The 22,751-nt window shown below is 40.7% G+C and overlaps 1 long non-coding RNA gene across 3 annotated transcripts in view; it reads left to right on the top strand.

Moving 5' to 3' along the window:
- The window catches only part of LOC132343843 (uncharacterized), a 52,526-nt gene that overhangs the window by 16,345 nt on the left and 13,430 nt on the right, over positions 1-22,751 (top strand). For 2 of the 3 annotated variants that reach the window (XR_009492836.1, XR_009492835.1), the window contains one exon: positions 10,797-22,745. The exons of the other annotated variant lie outside the window; for it this stretch is intronic. This is a non-coding gene — a long non-coding RNA (uncharacterized lncRNA). Of the gene's footprint in view, positions 1-10,796; positions 22,746-22,751 lie in introns of those variants that run through there. 3 annotated transcript variants of the gene reach the window in all.

The following is a 22,751-nucleotide window of genomic DNA, read 5'->3' as shown; positions in this document are numbered from 1 at the left end:
TACAAATTTTTTCCTTGATCTTTTGAAAAAAGTTAAATTTTAGATTTCCTAGTAATGATCCATTCTTGATTTCCTTGGACATTTTAGCTACTTAGGTAACACTTTTGGAAAGTGTATGACAATGTATCTGTGTAACTTCAGAGGCCAAAAAGAAGCCTCATTCCAAGGAGGTTCAGCCCAGTGTACTGGCAAAGCACAGGCCCCAAACCCAGAGAGCAGTATCTTTGAGCCCTCTGTCTGTATCTTTCTAATTGTATAGCTGTAGGCAATTTTTTTTTGATCCTCAGAATTTTGGCCTGTGGAATGGGTGTACAGAAATGAAATGTAACTCATGGGAATGTTTTGAGGATTAACTGACCTAAACTGCTGCACAGTCAGAGCTCAGTGAATGTTAGGGAAAAGATATTTGTGGATAAAGTGAATACCTGCAAGAATAGCAGCTTGGTGGCCATCAATGTCAAGACAGTTACAGAGGTAATTTTGTTACTTTGAGCTGAAGTTTCAAAGAACTATGTTTCATATCAAATTGTTAGTACTCTGAGAAAATATTTCTCCTCTTTTTATTCACAACGAATTTTATTCCTAACGCTAGATGCATATTAAAATATATTTTTAAAATTAAATAAATTATATTTGGATGAAACTTTTCCTCATTTCTTTCTCCAGAAAAATTACTGTGGTTCCAAAGAAGATTGCAAATAAATGGAAATTAAATATTAACTTTTTGGGTGAATTTATTTTGAGTAAGCATTAAATCCAAGGGAAGGAACTGAAAAATAGACATATGGATTCAATTCAGCTTAAATATAGATGCATTTGGAGAAGGCAATGGCACCCCACTCTAGTTCTCTTGCCTGGAAAATCCCATGGATGGCGAAGCCTGGTGGGCTGCAGTCCATAGGGTCGCTAAGAGTCGGACACGACTGAGCAACTTCACTTTCACTTTTCACTGTCATGCATTGGAGGAGGAAATGGCAACCTACTCCAGTGTTCTTGCCTGGAGAATCCCAGGAACGGGGGAGCCTGGTGGGCTTCCGTCTATGGGGTCACACAGAGTCGGACACGACTGAAGCGACTTAGCAGCAGCAGCATAGATGCATTTTGGATTATATGTGTATTTATGTATATACAATGTATTGAACTATATATAATATAGATTATAATATCTATATACTATAGATCTATTAAGTTGGTGCAAAGTAATGGCAGTTTTGGACCATGAATTTTAAATCATTATAACTAGGCTCAAATACCTATTTATTAATCAAAATAGGAAAGGAACCATTAACAATCAACACATTTTTGCCAGTGAGAAATTAGTTTATTCCTGTAGCATAAAAATCCATGCTTCAGGATTCAACGAACTCCTGGAAAGCATATTCTGCCTCCTGCTGGTTGTGGAAATGTTTCCCCTGCAAAAAGTTGTTGAGATGCTTGAAGAAGTGATAGTTGGCGAGAGCTCAGGTGAATATGGTGGATGAAGCAAATTCGTAGCCCAGTTCATTCAACTTTTGAAGCGTTGGTTGCATGATGTGCAGTTGGGCTTTGCCAGGGAGAAGAATCAGGCCCTTTCTGTTGACCAATACTGGCTGCAGATGTTACAGATTTTTCAGTGTATCTCATCGATTTGCTGAGCATACTTCTCAGATGTAATGGTTTCTCTAGGATTCAGAAAGCTGTAGTGGATCAGACCGGCAGCAGATCACCAATCAGTGACCGTGACCCTTTTTTTGGTGCAAGTTTGACTTTGGAAAGTGCTTTGTAGCTTCTTGGTTCAGCCACTGAGCTAGTCATCACTGATTGTAGTATAAAGTCCACTTTTTATTGCATGTCACAATCCAATTGAGAAATGGTTTGCTGTTGTTGCATAGAATAAGAGAAAATCACACTTCAAAATGACGATTTTTTGGTTTGTGGTCAGTTCATGAGGCACCCACTTACTGAGCTTTTTCACCTTTACAATTTGCTTCAAATGCCAAATGATCATAGAATGGTTGGCACTGAGTTCTTTGGCAACTTCCCCTGTAGTTGTAAGATCAGCTTCGATAATTGCTCTCAGTTGGTCTTTGTCAACTTCCAGTTGCCAGCCACTGCACTCGTCATCTTTAAGGCCCTTGTCTCTTCTGAAAAACTTCTTGAACCACCACTGCAATGTACGTTTTTTAGCAGTTCCTGGGCCAAATGCGTTGTTGATGTTGTGTGTTGTCTCCACGGCTTTACAACCCATTTTGAACTTAAATAAGAAAATCATTTGAATTTGGTTTTTGTCTAACATCATTTCCCTAGTCTAAAATAAATACAAAATAAACAGAAAGTAATGTCATTAGCAAAAATAAAATAAAGTGAGAAATGTGCATTAAAGTAATGTATAACAAAACCACATTTATTTAAGAATGTATTCCAACCCAAATTTCAGCAATGCAAAACCACAATTACTTTTGGACCAACTTAATATATAGCTTGATATATTACATCTATATAATACATAATATAGATCAATGAATTTGAACTTTGTCAATATGTGGCACATACAGCATTTGTGAATGTAGCTGCAAGAACTTACCCTTGATCTGTGTGCATATAACAATTAGTAAGCTTTGTTATTTTTGTTTTAATTTACTTGCATACAGATTTCCATCTTGATAAAATCATCAATAAATTATGCAGCATTTCTCATCTTTTCATGTGCTATTCTCTAATATAACTCCACAAATATAGTGTTTACCGTCTTTTGGGATGTGAGCAATTGCTTGTTTATTTTGATGAAAGAAATAAATTATTTTCCCATAATATTAATGTAAGTCCCTAATCTCATTAGGTAAAGGATTTAAAAGACTCCAAAATGATTCAGGAATAGTTAATAGCATCTTAATTATCTCACATCATTTTAGGAAATACAAAATGGCCCTCTGGGGCATACTTTGTCTTGGTAGGAATAATAACTGATGAAGATCTAGGGAATGGCTGTGCAGTCATGTGGCAAATTCTTCAAAAAGAAATATACAGTGACTCAAGTCAGATATGTTGACTGGACTTTGGAAAAGGGACTCATTGGAGGTGAGATGGAAAAATACTGGTTACCAGGAAGAAGAGGGATAGAGGTTAGGGACATGGTGGAGAGGGTCAATAGATGAACTGGCTTTCTCTTTAATAAAGCCACAATGGATGGTTCCATTCCCTGGGAGGAGTCTGACTTGCAGAATGAGGAGAAGGAAAGATTTGAGAAAAGACTGCCTAAAGTTGAATGTGGAGGAGGTGAGCCATGTCTTAGTTGAACTCTGAGTCTGACAGACACACCGTTAATGCCAGACACAATGGCTTTGACATTGCTGCTCATCACCACAGATATGAAGGCACATGGGAGAAACCAAATGGCTTATGAAAGAATGTCAGATTTCCAAAGAGGGCAAGCAAATACAACAGTCAGAACAAAAATTGCCTGGTGAGCTAGAGTTACTGCAAGAAATGGGAGAACAGTCAAAGTTTAGAGTATTTTTTAAAAATTTATTTATTTATTTGGCTACTTCAGGTCTTAGTTGTGGGATCTTCACTGAAGCTCTCAGACTCAGTAGTTGTAGTTGCCCTGAGGCATGTGGGATCTTAATTCTGAGACCCCACATCCCTTGCGTTGGAAGCTGGATTCTTTTTTTTTTTAAATATATTTATTTTTAACTGAAGGATAATTGCTTTACAATATTGTCTTGGTTTCTCCCATGCATCAACATGAATCAGCCATAGGCATACATATGTCCCCTCCCTCTTGAACTTCTCTCCCACCTCCCACTCCTTTAGATTGTTACAGAGACCCAATTTGAGTTCACTGAGATTTAGTCATATAGCAAATTCCCATTGGCTGTCTATTTTACATATGGTAGTATATATGTTTCCATGTTACTCTCTTCATTCGTCCCACTCGGTCCTTCCTCCCTCTGCCCTTGTGTCCATAAATCTGTTCTCTGTGTCTGCATCTCCATCGCTGTCCTACAAATAGGTTCATTGTACCATCTTTCTAGGTTCCATATATATGCATTAATACACGATCTTTGCTTTTCTCTTTCTGACTTACTTCACTCTATTAGTAGGCTCTAGGTTCACTCACCTCATTAGAACTAACTCACATGAGTTCCTTTTTATGGCAGAGTAATATCCATTGTATATATGTCTCACAGCTTCTTTATTCATTCATCTGTCACTGGACATCTAGGTTGTTGGAAGGTAGATTCTTCACCACTGGACCACCAAGGAAGTCCCTAGAATATTTCTAAATTATGTTTTAATGCAATTCTTCAGAGTATTGCATTTGTAAACTTTATATTTGTGAGTGGTCTTAAAGAGGAAAGAGGTGGAGATTGGGAAGGATTATATGGAGAAAATACACAATGGATAAATTAAAATCTGTGATGACACAATCATGTATTTATAGGTTGTCTGTTATAGAAAGAGCTTCCCAGGTGGCTCAGAAGTAAAGAATCTGCCAGCAATGCCAGAGACATGGGTTTGATCCCTGGGTCGGGAAGATCCCCTGGGGTAATAAATGACAACCTGCTCCAGTATTCTTGCCTGGAAAATTCCATGGACAGAGGAGCCCAGCAGGCTACAGTTCAGGGGGTCCCAAAGAGTTGAACATGACTGAGCATACACACTCTATAGTAGAAAATGGAATCAGTGAAGTGGGAGACATGCTCAAAAATTTCTCCCCAAACTCAGGCATTTCTTCTTCCTTTTTTAGTTGCATCATGTGAACTCTTTAGTTGTAGCGTGTGAGATCTTAGTTCCCTGACCACGGATTGAACCCGAGCCCTCTGCATTGGAAGCATGATGCACGTAGTCACTGGGCCACTAGGGAAGTCCGCAAAACTCAGAGGAAGAAGATAGAGACGTGCACATTGACTTCAGAAGAGATAAAGGAAATGTAGAACAGAGGGAAAAAGAGAATAATTTCACAAGGAACAAATAGTATATGGAAAAGGAATAATTTAAATAAGTATCAGAAGATATTTTGCTTTTTAAGTGAATAAAGATTAAATTTATGGTTTACTGAGCATGGGCAAAGATAGACTAATGAAAATAGACTAACAAAGTATAACCCACACAGTACTGAATCTAAGAGGGTTTCATACTTGGATTTTTTCAGAGATATCAGTAGAAGTGTTTGAAGAATGACGACACTATTGCCATATGGTAGACGGAGACTGTAAGGTCTATCTTGATTCCAGAGAGTATAAAAAAGTACAAAAAATTCATCTTTAATCAACGAAATAGGCCAATCTAATGAAATGTTTGCGTTTTAAGAGAAGAAAAAGAATATGAAGAGCATGTCAACAGGATAAAGGATTACTTATTAAGGAAAAAAGAGTAAGATTTGTCTTATCTGCAAAGCCAATAATCAAAGACAATGGGGCAATTTGTATAGAATTTGGAGAGGGTAAGATATTGCATCAAGATCCTAATACTTGGCTTTTCCACTGTTCATGTGAGAAAGCAACAGAAAGACATTCTTAGACATATCCTTAACATACCCTTCCTGAAAGCAATTACTTACCACCGTATTCCAGACAACTGAAAAATGAATCAAATAAAGAATCTGCCTGCAATGCAGGAGAGGTAGGTTGAATTCCTCGGTTGAGAAGATCTCCTGGAGAAGGAAATGACAATCTACTCCAGTATTCTTACCTGGAAAATCCCATGGACAGAGGGGCCTGGTGGGCTACAGTCCTTGGGGTTGCAAAATAGTAGGACATGACTGAGAATGAGAAAGAAATAAAAATTGTGAAATTCATGGTATAAAATGATTGATGGCAAGTAATTAACTTAGTAATGCTTACATTAAATCTAAATAATTATTACCAATATACCTGCAGAAGGGCTTCTCTGGTGACTCAGATGGTAAAGAATCTGCCTGCAATGCAGGAGACCCAGGTTCGATCCTTGGGTGGGGAAAATCCCCTGGAGAAGGGAATCGCAATCCAGTCCAGTATTCTTGCCTGGAGAATTCCATGGACAGAGCAGCCTGGCGGGCTACAGTTCATGGAGTCACAAAGAGTAAGACACAGCTAACACACAACACAGCACACACATACCTGTAGAACAATACAAACATTAAAAAAAAAGTATTTAAAGAGAATCATGTAATATATAAGTGTATTAACTAGGAATCTTCAGAGAAACAGAACAGTAGGATGTGTGTGTGGTGTATGTGTGGTATATATATTTATGTGCTCCAGTACTCTTGCCTGGAAAGTCCCATGGGCGGAGGAGCCTGATAGGCTGCAGTCCATGGGGTCTCGAAGAGTCTGACACAACTGAGCGACTTCACTTTCACTTTCACTTTCATGCATTGGAGAAGGAAATGGCAACCCACTCCAGTGTTCTTGCCTGGAGAATCCCGGGGACAGAGGAGCCTGGTGGGCTGTCCTCTATGGCATCACACAGAGTCAGACACGACTGAAGCGACTTAGCAGCAGCAGCAGCTGTGCACATGATATTATAATATCATTATAATGGAAAGTTCCTTAATAACCAAGATCTAAAAGGAGAAATTGTATCCATAAAACTGGGAAATATTCAGGAGTGAACTGAAGGAAAGAAGTGTATTTACAGTGTATGCATGCAAACCAGATCTCTAAATGTAGAGGTGGGAAGAGATGTGTCCGGTCAGCTTTGTGAGCCAGTATGAGATGCCTCCAGCACAACCTGTCCATGTGTGTTTACCTGCTGCAATCTCACCTACTTTACCTCTCATCCCTGCTTTGTTTGTATTTGCCTGATAGATCTTCCTCTAGTACTTTACTCTTCCTATATATTTTAAGCAAATTTAACCCATTTATACTTATTGGGTTAAATTTGGTCTCATATCTGATATTTTGTTTGGTCTTATATCTGATATTTTGTTTTATGAGTATTGCCTTTGTACTTCTATCTTTCAATAATATGGATTTCATTGCCTTTTTTTCTTCTTCTATATTCTTTAGGGTTTTTGAAATTTGTTCTCTATAGCACAGTTTTCTAGTGTCCTTTCTGCTTTAAACTATCTTCAGTTTGGATTTAATTCTTCTCCTAGAGTTTAAGTTTTCTTGAGTTCTTTTTTTAAAATTTCACATGACTTTTTTTTTTTTTTGGTTGTATTTTTGCCCTCATCTTTTTAGGCTCCCTGCTTTTGTTTCACAGAGGATTTTTTATTTTCCATCTATCTATCTGCCTACTTACCTACTTATCACCTGTGGATAGGTGTACAGTTACTTGCTATTTACCAACAAGTATTTTAAAAAATTCTTTCCATTTCTTTTAGAAAATCATTTTTAAATTATGCTTTTCTCTGAGCCTTTAGGGTAATATTATCTTTCCTTATGTTTCAGTGCCTTTTTATAGGCTTTAAATGTGAATCATAATTTTAAGGAAGCAAATCTTTGCATCATTTAATTAACTATTCCACCAAAATATTGCTTATGAATAATAAGATCTGTGATATTTTGTGGCAATGGATTATGGGTCCCAAGTTAGAGAACTCCAAAGAAAGTATATTCTGTGTATTTTGAAGTCCCAGAAAAAAAGAGTTTTAAAATAACTCATGATCTCTAGAACTTATTTCCATATACTGAGAAGACAGTCTAGATATGAGGAATTATTAGAAACTTAAATAGAAGGGAAATATTTGGTATAAAAATTGCCTTATTTTGGTAGTAATATTTTATTCATTTAGAAAAATAAAATTTTATTAGACATTTCTCAGAATGCTACTAAAAGTTTGATATTTTAACCTTAATTCATAACACTGAGGGTTTTAACAACATAAAGAAATTTGAATATTTACAAATTGGTTTAAGTGGAGAACTCTCAAAAAAAGCAACGCTTATTTATAATTGTCCCGCCTCTTTCTGCCTTTCTCAGGAACAGTGAATTTTAAGTGCATCAGCACCAGGAATTTATGAATATACAAATATCTATGATCACACATCAGACTTAGCAGAACCCTGTATAAGTAGAACAACTTCATATAAAATATTTGCAGGTTTCCAAATGTTTGTTTCTAAGTGTTCCTATAGAGAAATATGAGAGATGTCTATTTTTACAGTCTTAGAAGGCACGTACATTTCAGGTACTGGGAGTGAGAAACACCTGGGGGTGTAGGAAGAGCCAGAGATACTTTATTTTGACTTCAGACCAGCTATCAATACTTGCCAAGAGCACCTGTGCTGTGAATTAGTCAGTTTCTGCTCTCAGACACCCTGTTGTGTGATTCTCTGCAGTGGTAACTCCTTGTGGTTGGAGTGTGCAGGCAGAGTGTGCTTGATTAATGGACTTAGATATTAAAATACATTCCTATACATCTGAAGGAATTTCTGCTAATATGGTCTAGGTGCATGTGACCCAGAAGTTCGTCTTAATTCTCCGCTTTGGGGTAACTCAGTGTCTAAAGTGGCAGTGTGCTTCGAGGACAGAACACATGGACTTCAGTCCTGTGGATCTGGACTGAGGCCCCTCATTGCCTTAATGGACCATGTGACCTTGGGAGGTCATGTAGGTATCATTCATAAAGCATTTTGCCTCCAGTCAGATTCCCCAGAAACAGACCCTGTGGTGAAGATCACCGTGTGCTTCAGCAAGGGTTCAGAAAGACAGAGCTACAGAGAGTATTATGAAATAAAGAATTTATCATAGGGTCAAAAAGTGGAACGACTGAGAAATTATAACCAGGAGCCATTTTTTCTGGGTCTCTGTTGTTTTATCTGTAAATTTGAGATAATAAAAGCTTCCATGCTAAATAGCGCAGAGTGGGTACTCAAAAAAGTAAATTTCCTTCAACAGGTAAAGCAAGTTCTAGGCAAAACCATTAACTACATCAGTGGCTCCCAGAATCTCATTTTGCAGACTGACACAGTAACTTTAAAAAACGCAGCAGAAACTCACACAACATTGTAAAGCAATTACACTGAAATAAAAATTTCAAAAAACGGGGAAAGTTATGAATGAGCGCCAACTTTTAATTTTGCCAAGTTATGACATCAGATAAGTACTTACTAGCTATGATCACCATCATTTCGTTAAAAAACCCGACAGTTTATTTATTTATCTACGTCTGTGCTGGGTCTTTGTTTCTGTGCACGAGTTGTCTCTAGTTGCTAAGAGCAGGAGCTAGTCTCTAGTTGTGGTGTACGGGCCTCTCTTGCTGCAGAGCAAAGGCTCTAGGGCATGTGGGCTTCAGTAGTTGCGGCACGTGGGCTCAGCTGTGACTCCTGGACTCTAGAGCACAGGCGCAACAGTTGGGGCACATGGCCTTAGCCACTCCACGGCATGTGGGATCTTCCTGGACCTGGGATTGAACTTGAATCTCCTGCGTTGGCAGGCAGATTCTTTACCACTGAGCCACCAGGGAAACCTAAGAAACAACATTTTAAAACCAAAAAATGTAAGGCCATTGATTATCACCAACTTAACAATAATGATGGACCATGTTGTCAATTTAGCTTTATGGTGACATGATCCTTATTTTTCCTCTAATACCACATAGGTTAGTGAACAGTGTCGTGGGCAGGCTGGTACCCAGGTGTGTATTTTGAGGAAGAATTGAACTAAGTAGCAACTGAATATAGTCTCCTCTCCTTCACTTGTCTGCATCTCTTAATCCTCTCTGCTTCCTCCTCATTCATTTGCAGGAAATCTATTGCCTTCCCTCAATGCACCAAAGGTACTCCACTGTGGTAGCCCTATATCTTATCCTCCCTCTCTTCCAGGGCAACTAAAAGACTACATTTCTCAGTCTCCTTTGATTGACAAGCCATGTGCCTAATTCTGGCCGATGGGCTGCAAGTAGAAATATCTGTCAATCCTAGATGAAAGCATTTAAGAGCCAGTGTGTGATTCTCCATCTTCTTTTTCCTTCCATAGTGAAGTGTCTGTTGAAGTGGAAGTGCCACAGAGGGAAGCAGCTACCACACAGAGAGTAGCTTCCCTCGAAATCTGCCTAGACACAGAGGGCTTTGCAAGAGCAAGAAATAAACTTGGGTAAAACCTGTGAGATATTGGTATTGCCAATTACTGCAGTATAATGTGGTCTGCTCTATCCAACACCAGCATAGGACCAAGATCTATTGGACCTAAGCAACTTCACGTCTGGTTTTGTTAACAATTACTGCGTAGAAATAAATATTAGTCTGAAAAGAAAATAATTTCTGACTTTCAATTTTTTACTTTTTAAAGTTCTAATGCTTTCTTCTATCTGAGCCATCCCAGGAAACTATGTTGCATTGTCCTGTTCAATTCAGTTCAGTCGCTCAGTCGTGTCTGACTCTTTGCGACCCCATGAATCGCAGCACACCAGGCCTCCCTGTCCATCACCAACTCCCAGAGTTCACTCAAACTCATGTCCATCGAGTCAGTGATGCCATCCAGCCATGTCATCCTCTGTCGTCCCCTTCTCCTCTTGCCCCCAGTCCCTCTCAGCATCAGAGTCTTTTCTGATCTAAATTAAAATGTCATAGCTTAGTTGGAGGAAAAACATTCAGCCAGCCCTGAGTTCCCTTTATTATTTACCAGATGCGATTGTAAAGCTGCTTGTTTGTGGGCATTCTCAGAGAATCTGGACAAATGACTTAGCTCTTGCCTTTTCTCCAGGGTTTTGTTATTCTTTTAAAGTTCCTGTTACATAAGGTACAAGGTAAATGCAGCATGATGTATTACTTTAGATTGTTTTCAAACAGTGTAATGGACAGTTTGCTCATTGATTAAAAAATGTAGCCAAGACCATTCATTTTGATATTAAAAATTCAATTGTTGATTGCTACTTATTTGTTTTTTAGGCATTTGTATATACCTACTGGAGAAGACAATGGCACCCCACTCCAGTACTCCTGCCTGGAAAATCCTATGGATGGAGGAGCCTGGTAGGCTGCAATCCATGGGGTCGCTGAGGGTCAGACACGACTGAGCGACTTCACTTTTACTTTTCACTTTCATGCATTGGAGAAGGAAATGGCAACCCACTCCAGTGTTCTTGCCTGGAGAATCCCAGGGACGGGGGAGCCTGATGGGCTGCTGTCTATGGGGTCACACAGAGTCGGACATGACTGAAGTGACTTAGCAGTAGCAGCATACACCTACAGAATTTTGGTCTCTGGTAAAAACATGAAAAATGGCAGCTGTGTGCTTGAAGTTCAGGGTGCCTTGGATTTATGCAAAGGACTTTGGGTTTTATTTTGAAAACAACTGTTGCGTCCTCATATCCTATAACTACAGTCCACTGGAAAGAAATTGTGCTTTTCTCCTGAATTTAGAAAAAGTTCAGAGAGTCACTGAACTCAGGAATAGAATCATGCTGATTGGCCAGGCCTCAGTCACATGCTTACTCCTGAACCAATCATCTAGAGCAGGAGTCAATAAATCAGTCCAAAAGCAGCCTGCCTATTTTTGTTAATAAAGTTTTATTGGAACATGGTCACATCCATTCCTTTAGTGTTGCCTGTGGCTGCTATGATCCTAAAATAGCAGAGCTGAGTAGTTGCAACAGAGGCCATATGGCCCACAAAGTCTGAAATATTTATTTTCTGGTTGGTCCTTTACAGAAAAAGTTTGCTGACTCCAGGAGTGTATTAGTTTGCTTGGGTTGCCATACAAAACTATAGACTGGGTGGATTGAACTGTAAAAATTTCTTGTCGCAAATTCTGGGGGTTAGACGTCTAAGATCAAGATGTCAACAGGGATGGTTTCTTCTGAGGCTTATCTCTGACATATAGAGGGTCGTCTTCTCCCTGTGTCCTCAGGTGGTCTTCCCTTGTATGTGTCTGCATCCAACTTTCTTCTTTTAATAAGGATGCCAGTCATACTGGATTAGGGCCAACCTTTATGACTTCATTTTATATTAATTATCTCTTTAAAGACTCCCAGATATATTCATACATACCCAGCCGAATGCAGAGTTCCAGACAATAGCAAGGAGAGATAAGAAGGCCTTCTTCAATGAACAATGCAAATAAATAAAATCAACAGAATAGGAAAGACTAGAGATCTCTTCAAGAAAATTGGAGATATCAAAGGAACATTTCATGCAAGGATGAGGACAAGAAAGGACAAAAATGGCAAGGATCTAACAGAAGCAGAAGAGATTAAGAAGAGGTGGCAAGAATACACGGTAGAACTATACAAAAAGGTCTTAATGACCCCAGTAACCATGATGGTGTGGTCACTCACCTAGAGCCAGGCATCCTTTAGTGTGAAGTCAAGTTAGGAAGCATTACCACAAACAAAGCTAGTGGAGGTGATGGAATTCCAGCTGAGCTATTTCAAATCCTAAAAGATGCTGCTGCTAAGTGCTGCACTCAATATGCCAGTAGTGGCCACAGGACTGGAAAAGGTCAGTTTTCATTCCAGTCTCAAAGAAGGGCAATGCCAAAGAATGTTCAGGTTTGCAGTCATTTCACATGCTAGTAAGATTATGTTCAAAATCCTTCAAGTTAGGCTTCAGCAGTATTTGAACCGAGAACTTCCAGCTGTATAAGCTGGATTTAGAAAAGGCAGAGAAACCAGAGTTCAAATTGCCAACATTCATTGGATTGTAGAGAAAGCAAGGAATTCCAGAAAAACATCTTTTTTCTGCTTCATTGCCTATACTAAAGCCTTTGACTATGTGGATCACAACAAACTGGAAAATTCTTAAAGAAATGGGAATACCAGGCCGCCTTACTTGTATGCAGGTCAAGAAGCAACAGTTAGAAGAAGATATGGAACAATTGATTCTTTTAAAATTGGGAAAAGAATATGACAAGGCTGTGTATTGTCACCCTGTTTATTTAACTTATATGGGGAATACATCACAAAAAATGCTGGGCTGGATGAATCACAATCTGGAATGAAGAGAAATATCAACAACCTAGATATGCAAATGATACCATTATAATGTCAGAAAGTGAAGAGGAACTAAAGAGCCTCTTGATGAGGGTGAAAAAGGAGAGTGAAAAAGCTGGCTTAAAACTCAGCATTCAGAAAAGTAAGATCATGGCATCCGGTCCCATCACTTCATGGCAAATAGAAAGGGAACAAGTGGAGCAATGACAGATTTTATTTTCTTGGGCTCCAAAACCACTGCAGGTGGTGACTACAGCTATGAAATTAAAAGATGCTTGCTCTTGGAAGAAAAGCTATGACAAACCTAGACAGCATATTCAAAAGCAGAGACATTACTTTGCCAACAAAGGTCCATCTAGTCAAAGCTATGGTTTTTCCAGTAGTCATATATGGATGTGAGAGTTGGCCCATAGAGAAGGCTGAGTGCCAAAGAATTGATGTTTTTGAACTGTGGTGTTGGAGAATACTCTTGAGAGTCCCTTGGACTGCAAGGAGATCCAATTAGTCAATCCTAAAGGACATCAGTTTTGAATATTCATTAGAAGGAGTGATGTTGAAGGTGAAACTCCAATACTTTGGCCACCTGATGCGAAGAGCTGACTTATTGGAAAAGACCCTGATGCTGGAAAAGATTGAAAGCAAAAGGAGAAGGGGGTGGCAGAAGATGGGATGGTTAGATAGCATCACTGACTCAGTGGACATGAATCTGAGGAACTCTGGGAGATAGTGAAGGACAGGGAAGCCTGGTGGGCTATAGTCCATGGGGTTGCAGAGTAGGATATAACTTAGGGACTGAAAGACAGCCACAGTGGGGTGAACTGACCTGCTTGTAGAGATTATGAATCAAAACAGTATGTTAGAGGGAAAAATATGTCTATCTTCAAGTGTAAAATAAAACAGCAAAACCAAAAGCTGTAAACACAACCTCTGTTTTTTTGGCAATACACTTCTGAGCTGTTGTCTGTGAGAGCTTTGGTATCTTGATCTTAATCTTTAAATCAAGGGAAATAGAAAAAGTACAAGATAAAGTACTCACAAATAGTGGGTTTACATTAATTCCATGGATCTCTGCCAGCACACAAAGTCCATTTAGCAAATTGGCAAGGATTCTTATAATGGTAGTGTGGACACAGAAGAATCAAGCAAAAGGTACAGTTTGCTGTGTCTGGGGAAAGAATTCTTGGGCCAAAAAGCCAAAAAGAGAAAAACAAGAATGACTCAGTCTCCAGTGGCTTGTTTTCTTCACAGTCTTGAAGAAGAAAATGATCTGAATAAATTAGGACTGAGTCATTATAATGGTTCTCTAAGTCTAATACCCAAAGCACCAGAATCCAGACTACCTGGGAACTTGTTAGAAATTCAGATCCTCAGGTTTTACCCCAAAATAACCAAATCAGGAACTCTGAGGGTGGACTTTGTGTTTTAACAAACCTCCTGGTGATTCTGATGCAATGCAAAGTTTGAGAACTACTGAGCTATTGAATTCGGAGAAGCAAATGGCAACCCACTGCAGTGTTCTTGCCTGGAGAATCCCAGGGACGGGGGAGCCTGGTGGGCTGTCGTCTCTGGGGTCGCACAGAGTTGGACACGACTGAAGCGAGTTAGCAGCAGCAGCAGCAGCAGAGCTATTGAATTCACTCACATTCAGAATGAAATCTTTAAGCTAAGGATTGCTGTATCAATTACGATAAGGTTCAGCAGTTGCTTGTAAAGGAAAACCAAAATAACAGTGTTTTAAATAAGATAGGTTTTTTTTCTCCCCTTGTACATAGAAAATGTGCAGAGGTAGGAATTTAGAACTGATTGTGGCTTCATGATCATCAACGACCTACGCGCCTTACATTTTTTTTGTCTACTACAATGTCTGCTTTCATAGTCAAAGTAACTCATGGTTCAGAGTGGCTGCTGGAACTCCTGCAGTTACATCCGTTTTTCCAGGCAAGAGGTAGAAAGCAAGGGAGGAGATAAAAAGATACATCTCTTGGGTGAATCAGATTTCTTTAAGAAGCCTTCTTGGAAACTCTACCCAACAAGTTTTTCTCATATAATATTCACTAACTCTGGTGGTAGAGAGAGAGGCCTGGAAATCTTTCTTCTGCTGGTCACATTGGCCCATGAAATAAAATTGAGGTTCTTTTAGTAAAAAAGAGAGAAGTGAAAATTGGAAGAAGATAGTGGCTCTCCTTCTCGTTTCTTTCTAGAAAGGTGATCAAGATTTGAGCAGATATATTTGGAGACGTTTTCGGGGAGAATTGCAGACTTGAATTTGGGCAAGCCAGATCAAACCAGGGAGGATGGTACCTGAAGAATTTTGCTACTTGTGAAGGGTTCTTGTGTTTTGATGGCTTCCTTTTACAACTCAGAGGAAAGCTCTAGCAGTGAGAACTTTAAATGTTTACATTTTATATTGAAGTTTCCTTCTGCAACTGACCCAGGTCTTCAGTAAAGAATTTGGATGATACTGTACTGGCATACTTTGTGTTGGTGGTCTTGGGGAGACAGACACTGCAATAAAGGAAAGAGAAGTGTTTCAGGGCAGATGGACTTGAGTGACCATGATGTACCCACATGCTTGTGGGCAAAGTGTGTAACACATTCCTCCCAAGGAACATGAAATGATTTCAGATAGTACACAAAAATAACATCAATAGCACCTAAAAAGTACTTAACTCACTTGAGTCAGTTGAAAATCACAAACTTTGCCCTTCCGCCTTTCCTCCTTTTTTCTGTTTGGGACATGGATGTGATATCTGGAGCTCTAGCTGCCATTTTCTGACCATGAGGCAACACTGAGGCTGGAAGCCATATGCTAAGGACAATGCTGTAGAAAGAAAGCAGAAGCTTACTTTCATAATGTATATCTACTTTTGTCCTTAGTCTGTCTACCTCTGGTCTTATTCTATGTGTGAGAAAAATAAACTCTTAATTCATTTAAGCTGCTCTTAATCTTTTAGGGATTTGTTCTTAGCTTCTGAATACAATTTTTAACTGATGCAGAACCATCTTTTGCTATTTAGGACTGTTATATGCTTGTAGGCACATTAATCACTGTCATAATTAATGTGAAAAACTGCAGTACTTTTATTAAGGGGAATTAAACTCTAACTTTAAGCTAATAATATCAATAATAGGTGTTCGTAGTATGTTCTGAAGATAGCTGTAGCCTGTCATTACCCTATTAGGAGATGACATTTCCAGTTACAGCAAGGATTTTGGTGGCAGCTACAGGATCATTGCTCTCTGATTGTCTAGTTGTTAGAGAGTCCAAATGAACTTGGGCGAATTCGTAATGACGCACTGCGTTTGAGAGGCTTTCGTGCATAAAATGATTTGTTTAGATAAGAATGGTGCTTGTCAAGGCGAGAAGCAGGCCCCAGGGGGCGGGCACTTTGAATAGAGATATACAACAAACTGAGTGGGGGTCACGATGTGATGGGAGAGGTCACTGTATGTGTTCTACCCGTGGCCAGGTTTCTTCTTCCCAGAAAGCAGTGGAGGTGAGCTCAAATTGCAACATTGGGTGGAGAAGGACGAGTGGACTTTGCTTCTCCTTCTTCTCAAATGTATCTCATGGTCACTCTTGACTCCAGGGTAGCAAAACCTGGTTATTGAGTAAAGTGTGTAAGCAAATGTTACTCTTTCTATGTATGAGGCCCAGATATCAATTCAGAACACAAACTGATATGCGATATATGGGTGCTTATAACATTTCACAGCAGGAGGGGAGGTCAGAAAAAGAAAGTCTAGACGGCTGTCTGGGGAGTGACAAGGAATACAAGATTGAGAAACACCTGTGTATCTAGTGTGCTAGACCACATCAGTGGTTCCAGTTCTTCACTCCGTGATCCCATGTCTTTTTTTTTGTTGTTGTTAAATGTCTAATTCAATTTATTTATTTTTGGCTGCACTGGGCCTTCGCTGCTGTGCTGGTTTTCTCTAGTTGTGGCGAGCAAGGGCTACTTCTCTAGTTGCACTGCACAGGCTTCTCATTGCAGTGGTTTCTCTCGTTGTGGAATAGAGGCTTTAGGGCACCCGGGCTTCAGTAGTTGTGGCACGTGGGCTCCACAGTTGCAGTTCGAGGGCCATAGACCACAGTCTCAGTAGTTGGTGCACAGGCTCAGCTCCCCGATGGCATTGTGGAATCCTCCCGGAGCAGGGATCGAACCCATGTTCCCTACGCTGGTAGGCGTACTCTCAGCCACTAGACCACCAGGGATGTCCCCCATTTTTTTTTTCCAGGGTTAACAGCTTAATTTAATCTCTGAGATTCCTTCAAGGAACCTTGAGGATCAGAAAGGCATTTATAAAACATCATCTGCACACCTAATTTTTTCTCCACTTGATGTTTTCTTCTGATGTTTTGATGGGTTTTCACACCCATTCCTGACACGCCTTGCATAGAGGCTCTTGCTGCATTTCTTGACTTTGGGTTTTTACCTGCGTCATTTGCCTTGGCCAGTGGGATTTTAGAGCTGGCGGTGTGAGCAGAGGTTTGCACCGCGCTTGTATAGTTAGATTGTGCTCTTGCATCCTGGTGACCTTGAAACAACTGTCCCTCTGATTTAGGCCCCTTAACAAACCTGAATGGAACCTGTAACCTGGAGGCATCCAGCCAGTTGCAGCCTAGATGAACCAACCCACACCCAGTCTAAAGACCCATGAACACAGGAATAAATGCTTTTTGTAAGCCACTGAGATTTTTAGGGAGGGTGGTGGTGGTGGTGGTGGTGTTGGAATTCATTCTGCAGCATTATTATGGTAATAATTGCTTGTTTCATCTAGGGGTCCTCCAAGAGAGTCCTGATCCCTCAATAGTCAGTTCCACTTTAAAATTTGGGGCCCATTGCAACAGAATTAATCAAGTTCTAGTTTATTCATTTTAATTTTATTATTGCTTTTTTGATGTGGATCAATTTTTTTTAAGTCTTTAAAGAATTTGTTACAATATTGCTTCTGTTTAATGTTTTGGTTTTTGGCGCCAAGGTGTGTGAGATCTTAGCTCCCCAACTGGGGATTGAACCCAACCCCCTACATTGGAAGATGAAGTCTTAACCAGTGGACCACCAGGGAAGTCCCCAGTGAAGTGAAGTGAAGTGAAGTGAAAGTCGCTCAGTTGTGTCCGACTCTTTGCGACCCCATGGACTGCATAGTCCATGGAATTCTCCAGGCCAGAATACTGGAGCAGGTAGCCTTTCCCTTCTTCAGGGGATCTTCCCAACCCAGGGATTGAACCCAGGTCTCCCGCATTGCAGGCGGATTGTTTACCAGCTGAGCCGCAAGGGAATCCCTGAGCCACAAGGGAAGTCCGCAGGCTGTACCTTCAGTTAGATAGAATCATTACTTCTGCTGTAGAATCTGCCTTGCAGTCTTTTCACCTCTGTTTCTAGGTCCGGACTGGATTCCACTGGTGGCTGCCACTAATTGGATTACAGTGAACTCTAATTTCACGAGGGTGTTTTGGATGCTTTGTGGCTTTTGCTGGCTTCCTATTTATTTTTGGATGCTTTAACTCCTGCTTTGTCCCAGCATTCCTTTAAAGACATGATTTAGTTATGTTTTCATTCCATTCTCTCTGAAATTGAAAGACTTTCTGGTTGGTGTGGGAAACCAAGGACTTTGGGTTAGTGAGGTTATCCAGTAATGTTTATAAGTCAGAAATGAGCTTTTACTTTAATTAATTAAGCATTATTCGGTCTGAGCTCTTTTTTTTCCCTTGCTGTGAGCAGGATGTGAAGTGAAAATCAGTTATTTGCCAGGATTCTTTTTCCTCTGTGTCTTCAAATGTATGTAAATATCCTAAGACTTGGCTCAGTGTAGACAAAACGGTTTTGCTTCAGATGTTTTTGGATGTCACATAGACACAACCTCATTATAACATCTTTGAAGAGTCGTTTTCAAGAAACACTTCAAAGGAATTGCTGATGCATTGGCTTCTAAGAGGAGTTACTATTTATCACAAAATTTTATGGCCTTAAAGTATTTTGTGTGTAGTAGAGAAAAATATCATTGAGATAGATTATATTTAAAAATGCAATCAGTGAGTAGTCAAATGAACAAATGTATTTAAACCCTAGCCAATAAAACACAAGAGCATGATATATTGATTTTGCATTTCCTTCTGAGCACGATTCTGACATAAAAGAAAATTCTCAATTAAATTAGAAATTACAATAACTATAATTTATGACTGAGTTCATGTCATGAAAATGAAAGCATGGAGTCACAGAAGAAGGGATGATATTTGCATACCACTGATAATTTTTAAAGTATAAGATTGTAAATAAGCTTCACTTTATCTTCTTGCAATTTCTTTATTAAGAAGCCAAATTTTTCTCATTGCTTAAATGTTTCTCTTGCAGTGAGGTGTTAGAGAACCTTATTTGTTTGTGAAGTTGTTACATTGGAGCCTTCTACCCTGCAGGCCAGCGTTTCCATCTCCCAGCCTATATTGGCACTCCTGTCCGGTATTTTACTATTAAAGGGGACTTCTCTGGTGGTCCAGTGGTTAAAACTCTGTGCTCCCAATGAAGGGGGCACGGGTTTGATCCCTGGTTGGGGAACTAAGATCTCACATGGCAAAAAAAATGTGACCCATCGACCTGCAGCACTGGACTCACTTGGCAGTTTGATAGAAATGCAGAATTTCAGGCCCTGCCCTGGACATACTGGAGAAGGGGATGACAGAGGATGAGATGGTTGGATGGCATCACTGACTTGATGGACATGAGTTTGAGCAAGCTCCGGGTGTTGGTGATGGACAGGGAGGCCTGGTGTGCTGCAGTCCATGGGGTCGCAAAGAGTCAGGCAAGACTGAGCAACTGAACTGAACTGAACTGAAAGGATTCTTATACATATGCACTGAGAAGTGCTACAATCTACCTTTCCTTTGGTTGTCAGAACTAAGAAGTTTGCTTGTGGTTGTGGGGCATTAACCACATCACCTGTTTGGTTCCTTCTGTGCTCCTGGGCCTACCCATCCTTACATAAGGCTGTCTTTAAATGTTGAGTGCACTGAGACACAAGCTCAGCCACACGCTTTGATTTGCATGGCCCTTAAACAGAGAGAGAGAACTTGGACTTGGCTCTAGTTCCCTGCAGGAGGTCTGCTAAGATGGGAGAGAGAATGACCCCCTGACTACAGATTACTTTGTGTAGGGGAAAACTTGGTGTGTGTGGACCTGGCTTGGGGTGGGGGTGGGGTTCTATATTGCAGCTGCCACATGGGACCGTCCTGATCACTGTGGGTCCCAACTTCCCCTGCAGGGCCGGCTGTCCTGAGGAGGAGCTGGCAGGGGAGACCCCCAGGGTCTCTAGGGGCTGAGGCTTTCCTTTAAGAGCTGAACTTAAGACACAGAGCTGAATTTCAACTCATCTTGAGCCTTTTGGCCCTCACCATGAAACAAGACTCAAAAAAAAAAAGTGTCTCATTTATTGATCACTTACTATGTTCTAGGGGTTTCCCTGGTGACTCAGCGGTAAAGAATCCGCCTGCAATGCAGGAGAAGTGGGTTCAATCCTTGGCTCAGGAAGATCCCCTGGAGGAGGGCATAGCAACCCTCTCCAGTGTTCTTGCCTGGGAAATCCCATGAACAGAGGAGCCTGGTGGGCCACAGTCCTTAGGGTTACAAAGAGTCGGACATGACTTAGCAACTAAACAACAACAGCTATGTTCCAGACACCAGTCAAGCTGCCTGTGTATATCATCCCTTTCAGTTCGAATCCTTCTGAGAGGTTGTTCTTCCTATTACCATTTTATAGATGTGGAAACTAAGGCTCAGAGGGGTTATGTGGTTGTTCAAGGGGTTATGTGGTTCGTAAGTGATAGAGTAGGATGTGAGCTTCAGATGAGTCTGATGTCAAACCCAGGCTCTTCTTATGCCATAAAGAAACAAGTACCTGCTGTTGTCAGAGCAATGAAGTGAGGGTTAGGGCTTTAGGGTTTGTGGATGAGGTTGCCCCCACACAAGGATGATAGTCAAGAGGGATGTGGAATGCATTAATGGTAAACACAGTGCCCAGTGCGTTCCTTCTTCAGTCCTCGGAACTGCACTTCTGTCATCTATGTGTCTGCGTATGAAAGTCCAAGAGGGCTTACACTCTAGGTCCACAGACCCCGCCGGCCGCTGGAGAAGGAGCCAGGTGCTGCTTTGGCTTCTTGTCTCATGACGTGAATGAGACGTAGGATGTGGGAAGAGGCCCATCACTCATGGAGAAAGAGGAAGGGGCCGACTGGCTCCTGCCTTTATCACAGAACCCTGCTGACTGGTGAAATGTGCCCACAGACTTGTCTCTAGCTGTCACCATCCAGTCAGCAAGTCCTCTTCTCATGGGGCTGGCAGAATTTGGGGGGGCAGGAGTCAAGTGTCCTACTCCCTTAAAAGTTCAGGTGGGGGACTTCTCTGGTGGTCCAGTGGCTAAGACTCTGAGCTCCCAATGCAGGGGGCACAGATTTGATCCCTGGTCAGGGAACTATATCCCACATGCCATAACTAAGACCCAGTGCAGATAAATAAATAAAAAATAAAAAAGTTCTAGTGGGACTTCCTTTATTGTCCAGTGCTTAAGACTCTGTGCTTCTACTGTAGGGAGTGTGGGTTCAATTCCTGGTTAGGGAACTAAGATCTGTATGCCATGAGGCACAGCTAAAAAATAAATCATACGCTTTACCCTGAGAAATGTTGGTTCCAGTTGGAAAGCACGCAGTGGGGTCTTGGAACCTGCTGGTGCCAGCTTGCAAGAACCAATGTATTTGTCTTTTCCCAACTCTGCATCTGTGGATGTCGTGATGGTAGTATTTACACCACAGAAACTGGCAAATGCTACACACCAGGGCATCCTCTCCCTGGAGAGCCAGTTGTTAAACACTTGCCAGCACACCTCTGAGAGCAGATGCATACAAACACAAAAAATCCAGAGTAATTCATCCATAAGTTATACCTAGTATTCAAGTGAAGTCCTCTCCCATATGTAGCAAGAGAAATTTCTCGAACAGATTTCTAAGCTCTGGCAACCAATCTTCTTTTTTTTTTTCAAAAATAATTCCAGTGAATTCAGAATTTGTAATGACAGAAATTGATGTGGATGATCCATCAGGCATTGAAAGAAATTGGAATAGCGGTTATCCCATTGGAGCCAGCCTGTCACACTGCAGCCCAGCTCAGAATCCCCTGGGGGGCTTATTAAAACTCAGATGTCCAGTCCTCACCTTCAGAGTTTCAGATGCCATAGCTCTGGGCTGGCACCTGAGAGTTTGCATTTCTAGCATGTTCTCAGGGGATGCTGCTACTGCTGGTCTGGGGACCACTCTGTAGGCTTTGTCAGCCACTGGGTCAGAGTCAGGGACTGATTCCAAAGCATCTCAGTGAGAATGTGAGTGAGGCCAGGGTTAGAAGAGGGGAGGGATCTGACAGCAAAAGGAAGGAGTAAAGGAAGCATCCCATTTTTTATTTATTTTTATTGGAGTATAGTTGCTTTAAAATGATGTGTTAGTGTCTACTGTACAACAAAGGGCATCAGTTATATGTACACATATATCCCCTCTTTTTTGAATTTCCTTCCCACTAAAGAGCGCTGAGTAGAGCTCCCTGTGCTTTACAGGTTCCCGTTAGTTATCTATATTATACATAGTAGTGTACATACACCAACCCCAGTCTCCCAGTTCATCCCCTCCCTCCCTTTCCCCCTTTGGTGTCCACGCATTTCTTCTCTACATCTGTGTTTCTCTTTCTTCTTTTCAAATAGGTTCATCTGTACTATTTTTCTAAATTCCATATATATGCGTTAATATACTATCTCTTTCTCTTTCTGACCTCTCTCTGTATAACAGTCTCTAGGTGGAGGCACCCCATTTATTAAGTACCTACAAAGTGCCGGACATTAAGTGTAAAGTGTCTTAGATATATTGTTTCCTTTA

Source organism: Bos taurus, chromosome 25 (assembly GCF_002263795.3).
Source record: "Bos taurus isolate L1 Dominette 01449 registration number 42190680 breed Hereford chromosome 25, ARS-UCD2.0, whole genome shotgun sequence".
Taxonomy (NCBI): domain Eukaryota; kingdom Metazoa; phylum Chordata; class Mammalia; order Artiodactyla; family Bovidae; genus Bos; species Bos taurus.
This window is presented reverse-complemented; position numbering and strand designations above follow the sequence as displayed.